Source organism: Nycticebus coucang, chromosome 16 (assembly GCF_027406575.1).
Source record: "Nycticebus coucang isolate mNycCou1 chromosome 16, mNycCou1.pri, whole genome shotgun sequence".
Taxonomy (NCBI): Eukaryota; Metazoa; Chordata; class Mammalia; order Primates; family Lorisidae; genus Nycticebus; species Nycticebus coucang.
Window position 1 is genome coordinate 92677169 of NC_069795.1, and position 8061 is coordinate 92685229.

Below are 8061 nucleotides of genomic sequence, written 5' to 3' on the forward strand. Positions count from 1 at the left end.
TGCCAGAGTGTTATGATTACAAATGTGAGCCACTGTGCCCCACAAAATTGAACATTCTTTATTAATAATTGCAATGATGGCGGCGCCTGTGGCTCAATGGAGTAGGGCGCCGGCCCCATATGCCGGAGGTTGTGGGTTCAAACCCAGCCCTGGCTAAAAACTGCCAAAAAAACCCATAATATTAAATAATAATAATTGCAATGACATTTCAATCCAGAAGAAAAATAACATAATATTTATAGATTTATAGTTACAGGAAATTTTTAAAATAAATTTCAGTTTTTCCACAAAATAAAGATAGAAAGGAAGGAAAGGAAAGGAAGGGAAGGGAAAGGAGGGGAAGGGAAGGGAAGAAAGGAGGAAAGAAAGAAAAGAGGAAAGCAAGCAAGCAAGCAGGCTCGGTGCCGGTACCTCAGTGAGTAGGGCACTGGCCACATACACCGAAGCTGGCAAGTTCGAGCCTGGCCTGGGCCTGCTAAACAACAATGACAACTGCAACCAAAAAATAGACGGGTGTGTCCTTCTGGGCCTCGGTCCTCTGCCCACACATGCAGATCCTGTTCGCGTCGACTGACCAGAGTCCGAGAATTCTCTGCTCCGATCCCGTCCAACCTTCCCCCACCCCAGCTTTCTATTGTTTGAAAACTCTAAGAATAATGTCCCTGCATCAGTTTTTACTAGAGCAAATCACCTGTCATGCCTGGAAGAGGGGTCATACCCCAATCGCCCTTAGCCCCAATAATCACGAAGTGCACATCTATAAGAAAAATGGGAGCCAGTGGATAAAAGCTCATGAACTCAAGGAGCACAACAGACACATCACAGGTATTGACTGGGCTCCCCAAAGCGACCCCATCGTCCCTTGTGGGGCAGACAGCAATGCCTATGACTAGAGTCAGAAAGACGGTGTCTGGAAGCCAACCCTGGTGATCCTGAGAACTAATCACACAGCCACTTTTGTAAGTGGTCCCCCTTAGAGAACAAATTTGCTGTGGGAAGTGGAGCACGACTCATTTCTGTTTGTTACTTCGAGTCTGAAAATGACTGGTGGGTAAGAAACACATTAAAAAACCGATTTTCTCTACAGTCCTTAGCTTGGATTGGCATCCCAACAATGTTTTGCTGGCAGCAGGATCATGAGACTTCAAATGCAGAGTGTTTTCTGCCTATATTAAAGAAGTAGATGAAAAGCCAGGGCGGCGCCTGTGGCTCAGTCGGTAAGGCGCCGGCCCCATACACCGAGGGTGGCGGGTTCAAACCCGGCCCCGGCCAAACTGCAACCAAAAAATAGCCGGGCATTGTGGCGGGCGCCTGTAGTCCCAGCTACTCGGGAGGCTGAGGCAAGAGAATCGCTTAAGCCCAGGAGTTGGAGGTTGCTGTGAGCTGTGTGAGGCCACGGCACTCTACCGAGGGCCATAAAGTGAGACTCTGTCTCTACAAAAAAAAAAAAAAAAGAAAAAAAAAAAAAGCCAGCCAGTACTACCCTGGGGAAGCAAGATGCCTTTTGGTCAGCTGATGTCGGAGTTTGGGGGCAGTGCACAGGTGGCTGTGTCCATGGGGTCAGCTTCTCCGCCAGTGGGAGCCGCCTGGCCTGGGTCAGTCATGACAGCACCGTGTCTGTTGCTGATGCTTCAAAAAATGTACAGGTCTCAACTCTGAAAACAGAGTTCCTGCCACTCCTGAGTGTGTCATTTGTCTCGGAGAATAGCTTTGTGGCTGCTGGCCATGACTGCTGCCCAATGCTCTTTAACTACAATGACGGCGGCTGCTTGACCTTTGTGTCCAAGTTAGACATTCCAAAACCGAGCATCCAGCGCAACGTGTCTGCTATGGAACGTTTCCGCAACATGGACAAGAGGGCCACGACTAAGGACCGCAATGCAGCCCTGGAGACGCTGCACCCGAAGAGCGTCACTCAAGTGTCTACTTATGAGGTGGACAAGCAAGACTGTCGCAAATTTTGCACTACTGCCATTGATGGGGCCATGACAATTTGGGATTTCAAGACCTTGGAATCTTCTATCCAGGGCCTCCGGATAATGTGAGCCTCTGCCATCCAGCACTACAAACAGTCTGACCGCAGCTCTGCTGTTGGATGGAGAGGAAAGCCAGCTCCAAGGAACACTGAAAACACATATCGTGCAAATATTGTGTGGTTTTGTTTGAGTATAAAATTGGTGAAAGTATTGGTTTTTTTAAAGCAGCAGTGATTTTTTTCTTTCTATTTTATTTTATTATTATTATTTTTTTTTTGGCTATTTCATTCCATTCTTGACCAAAACTTCTCTTTAAGTAGTTATTATGGAGAATTGTCACACTAACTTAAAGGAAAGCATGAGGGAGATATGTAAATTTGTCCAGTAGAAAATTAAATTAAAATACTGAATAGGGTTTTGGATTTGTTTCCTTACAGTATTTCCATTATTAGTAAAAAAAAAAAAAAAAAAATGAGTCAATTCCTTATTAGATTAGTTCATTTTTAGAGTAAAATTTTAGATTTTTCATTTCTTAAATTGTACCATCCTATTCAACCTTTAACCAAAAAAAAACATTTATTGTGGGGGGACCATTTATTGAATGTAATCTCAACATTACAGTACTTCTGCGAACTATGGTATCATACCCTCGTTTTGCATCTGAGCAACAGAGAAACCCAGCTCCAATAAGCAGCCAAGCCCAAATGGAAGACTACTCTGGGAGACCCCTGTGCCCACAGCAGGATAGCCCACTGCCAACAGTGCACCCGCAGAGGGCATGCTGCCAGGGAGTGTGCAAAGGCAAAGTGCAAAGTGGGAGGCAGTACCACCTTGGTTTAGAGATTATTCTGCCCAAACTGGGTTATTTTCATCATAAGTAGGTGTAAAGTTTTGACATTCCAAGGCTGAGAGTTTTAAAGAGGTACAAATATAAATAAAAAGCAAAAAAAAAAAAAAATAGCCAGGTGTTGTGGCAGGTGCCTGTGGTCCCAGCTACTTCGGAGGTTGAGGCAAGAGAATCACTTAAGCCCAAGAGTTTAAGGTTGCTGTGAGCTGTGACACCACAGCATTCTACCTAGGGTGACATAGTGAGACTCTGTCTCAAAAAAAAAAAAAAAAGGAAGTAAGGAAGGAGGGAGGGAGGGAAGCAAGGAAGGAAGGAAGGATAAATAACCTTCTTTTTGAGACAGGGTCTCGTTATGTTGCCAGGCTGGTCTTGGACTCCTGGGCTTAAGGGATTCTCCTGTCTCAGCCTCTCAAGTGGGACTATACAAACACACCACTGTACTTGGCACTTATTAATAAAATATAGTTACAAAAAAGTTATCTAACCCCTAGGAGTCTGTTTCCTTAATTGCAAAATGGTGACAACACCGTCGGTGTCCTAAGACTGGTAGAAGACAGATTTATATGTGTAAAGCACACTACCTGTAGACTAGATGCTCAGTGTTAGAGTTCTTCCCTTTCTTTTGAAAAAATGCTGTTCAAGTAACAGAGTTAGGAGAATAGAGTGGAGGAAAGCCCAGGTGCTAGGATTTCCCCATCTTCCTCAAGAACCGCCCACTGCAGACCACAGCTCTCTCTCAGACTTTGGGAGGTAGAAGCCAGGTTACAGGAAGCCCTGTGGTCTATGCTATGGGGCTGAGAGCAGCCTGATCAGAAAGGGGTTTGTGCTTCCTTCCATTTCTCCAGCTCACCAGGCTTGTTCCTCCTCAGAGCCTTTGCATTTCCTGTTTTCTCTGTTTGAAACACTTGACCTTTGGAGGGCCACTCAGGTCACTCCTTCAGTCCATTCAGGTATATGCCCAAACTTCACTCTCTCAAAGGGGGTATCTGAGTGGGACTCAGGCCTGTAATCCTAGGCTGAAGCAGGAGGATCTCTTGAGCTCAGTAGTCTGAGACCAGCCTGAGAAAGAGCGAGACCCTGTGCTGACTAAAAATAGAAAAATTAGCTGGGCATCCTCATGGGCGCCTGTAGTCCCAGCTCCTCAGGAGGCTGAGGCGGGAGGATCGCTACTTGAGCCCAAGAGTTCCAGGTTGCTATAAGGCAGGCTGATGCCATAGCACTCTATCCTAGGCAACAGAACAAGACTCTGTCTCAAAAAAAAAATACCCACCAAATGCTAGCTCTATATGAATTAACTAAAATACCATGTACCTAACACTGGTCAGTATTCAACTCCCCAACCTATTATCTTTATTAGATTTTTTTTTTTTTTTTTTGAGACAGAGCCTCAAGCTGTGGCCCTGGGTAGAGTGCTGTGGCATCACAGTTCACAGCAACCTCCAACTCCTGGGCTCAAGCAATTCTCCTGCCTCTGCCTCCCAAGTAGCTGGGACTACAGGCACCCGCCACAACGCCCAGCTATTTTTTGGTTGTAGCCATTATTGTTGTTTGGTGGCCCAGGCTGGATTTGAACCCACCAGCTCAGGTGGACGTGGCTGGCGCCCTAGCCGCTGGAGCCACCAGCACCAAGCAAGCATTTATTAGATTTTTTTTAACACCAACAGCTAAAACTATATTACATATTTATTTAACAGTCATCTATCTCTTTCACTACATTGTAAAGACAGTGATCTCATGTGCCTCGGTCACTGTTTCCTCATACCTACAGTAGTGAACACCAGATATTGGGTATTTAATAAATAAGTAAGTAGGCCACACGTGGTGGCTCACTCCTGTAATCCTAGCACTCTGGGAGGCTGAGGTAGGTGAATCACTTGAGCTCAGGAGTTTGAGGTTGCTGTGAGCTATGATGCCATGACACTGTCCCCAGGGCAACAGAGTGAGACTCTGCCTCAATAATAATAATAATAATAAATAATGAATGTTCATTGTTATAAGATATATATACTCATATGCTCACAGATAGATATTGTTATAAAAATGAAATGGTGTTATTCTAAGACCAGTTATTAGTCCTGGGGATGCCTCAGACCTGCCTTTATGTCTGATTTTAATTGCTAAGTGTATTTTTAGCATCAGGATCCTTACAAAAACCAAAGCTAAATGACATATTCAAAGACACTGTAGAAATATGAGCTATTCTTTAAAACCGGCACATCTCTTTCTTCTCCCTGTGTGGGTCTCACTGTGTTGCCCTGGGTAGAGGGCCAGGGCATAACACTCATGCGACCTCAAACTCCTAGGCCCCACCCACCCGCCTCAGCCTCCAGCACATTTCACTTACAGAGAAGAGTGGCAGTAAAAACTTTAAAACATAGATCTGATCTTGTCAGCTGTCCCACTCTTTAGTGGCCTTGGGCAATGCTCAAACTGCTCCACCTTTGGAAGGACCCTCAGCATCTCTTCAGAGCTCAGGCGTGCCCTCTCAGTGTCTCCTGTGGAGAGTGCCTATTTCCCCGTGTGATTACTAACAACACTCCCTTTCACTCTAAAATGTGTCACAATTCACAGTTGCAAACATGTGGAAACAACCCATGTGCCCAGCAAACCAAGAATGGGTTAATTAACTGTGCTATGTGTACATCACAGACCATTCAGCCTTACAGAAAGATAGAGACTTTGCATCGTGTGCTATGTGTACACCATGGACCATTCAGCCTTACAGAAACATAGAGACCTTGCATCGTGTGCTATGTGTACATCACAGACCATTCAGCCTTACAGAAACATAGAGACTTTGCATCGTTTGCATTTAGGGATTGAAGGGATTTGGAGAACATTCTCCTAAGTATCTCAAGAATAGAAAAGTAATCATCGCATGTACTCAATACTTAGCTGAAAATAGTAGATCAACAGCTACATGCCCACACAAGACAAAAGCATAATTAAATTCAAAAAGGAGGGGAGAGGGGCAGCGCCTGTGGCTCAAGGAGTAGGGCGCCAGCCCCATATGCCGGAGGTGTGGGGTTCAAACCCAGCCCTGGCCAAAAACTGCAAAAAAAAAAAAAAAAAAGGAGGGGAGGGGGCTTGATTAGTTCTCACCTATAGGGTACAATGTAGGGCTATATGGCACACTTCCTAGGTGAAAAACTCAACCACAACTCAGATTTTGGTTGTAACTTACAGACGCAGCAATGTAACTTAATATTAACCTGAAAACAAACTTGTCCTGGTTTGAGAAATGATGTATGTGGTCACCCTGCCTTTGTATGCCATTTCCACAAGACCTTCCTGCTAGAGTGGGCAACTCACTGCTGGCAGCTCTCCAAACAGAAGAGGCTCTTTCATACCTTTCTTTAAGCAGTTTTCCCTCGGCCTGAGATAATCTTTATTCTTCCAGATTCCAACTTTAACATCAACACTTCTAGGAGAGTTTTCTCAGAACTTTCTTTCAGACTAATTTAGACTAGGCAAATACACCAAGGCTACCTTGGAATTGCTTGAAGAGCTTTTTGAAAACATGGCATCCTAGGCCGCAACTTTTGGGATCTAGAAAATCCAGGATGGGGCCCAGGAAATCTGCCTGCCCCTCCCAATTGGTCCCACAACATCTTCTGCATACTTCTACCAATATCTGTCTCCCTAGGACGACCCATTAACCTATCTGTTTACTTTAGGTGACTATAAACAACTCAGGGGCAGGAGCCGCCACCTCAATCTTTAGTGGATCTCCAGTGCCTGGAATGGCAATCAGCAAAAGACATGTGATCACGCGAATCCTAGTGGTTATGGCAGACGTTTACAAACTACGGGCAACACACTGCTCTACATGCTTTTATGTCTACTAAACTCTCTGTTTCAGAAAAAGATTTTAACCTTCAAGGACATAGCAGCCTAAACAACAACAGATAGGGCGGCGCCTGTGGCTCAGTCGGTAGGGCGCGGGCCCCATATACCGAGGGTGGCGGGTTCAAACTCGGCCCCGGCCAAATTGCAACCAAAAAAAAAAAATAATAACAACGGATAATTAGGGACATTGAAGTACTAAGAATTAGCTCTGGAAAATGCAAAGTGTGACATTAAGGCTTATTTTTCAAAAGCAAATACTCATCTCAAAATGGGATATCTTTTGAAAGTCCTCCGTAGTATTAGTATTAGTGAGTCAGGCCATGAATGGGCACCCAGTGTGCCTTCCAGAGGGACTTGGAAAGGGTGCCTGGGGATACCTATGCTTTCATTCCTGCTTCCAACTCCTTCCTGAAGGCTTGGTGCTTGGCCATCACATCACATATCCCAGTGCCTTGTCCCAGACCTCTGAAACAAAACAGCTTCTGCAATGCGGGAGGAAGAGAATAAAGGTGGACCTGCTTCCCTCTTCTAACCTATACCCTTCAACTCCAAAATGTAGTCCCCCTGTGGACTGCCTGTAAATTTAAGGAGAGCTCATGAAAGGGCTGGTGACCCACCAAGAGCTTAATGCATTTTTAAAGTACAATTCTGGTAACAGTGTCAGAGTATGGATTTCCAAATGGCAGCCGCAATCATGATTTAGAACAGATGCTCAAACCACAGGCAACAGAGTCAACAAAATTTTCTGCCATCCCAAGGGGCTAACGGAATCCAAGACAACGATCTGACATCACCAGAACGGTAAACAGCGCAAAACAATCGTAATTAATAGTCTGTTGGAGCACGAAACGACAGAAACATGCCTCAGTAGACACTGCATTTGAAGGCTGCTCTCTTATTCTTAATCTGGTAAGAAGATAGCTTAATGCCCTAGGAAAAGAGTCAAAATTAGAAAATATTGTTGGTTTTTTTAATTTTATTTTTAATTTCAGTGTGCTTGTTCATTCTTCTTTGTTTGAAGTACTCCTTTTTTGTTGATTTTCTTCTTTCCCCTGTGGTGCTGGCTGTTTTTGGTGTTGTTAGTAGAGACGGGGTCTTTCTCTGGCTCACTGCTGCTCCTATGGGTCTTCAACCTCTGAGCTCAGGCAATCCACCTGCTTCGGCCTCCCACAGCGCTGGGACTACAGGTGTGAGCCACCACGCCCGGCCAAAAATATTGGTTTTTGTCCAATCTCTGACTCTGGATGACCTCGGCAGTCAATTTGAACTCTCTGAATCTAGTGTTACCTTCTTTTGGCTTAAATGTGTACCAAATGCAAAGGGGCAAGGGGTGAGGGGAGTTTAACTGTAAATGCAAACATTTTGGATTATAATGAAGTAAGATTCATC

General features: G+C 44.8%; 1 pseudogene; it reads left to right on the forward strand.

Annotated features, from left to right (window-relative positions):
* Nucleotides 1-527: 527 nt before the first annotated feature.
* LOC128567876 (actin-related protein 2/3 complex subunit 1A-like) lies at nt 528-2045 on the forward strand (annotated as a pseudogene).
* Nucleotides 2046-8061: the final 6016 nt, after the last annotated feature.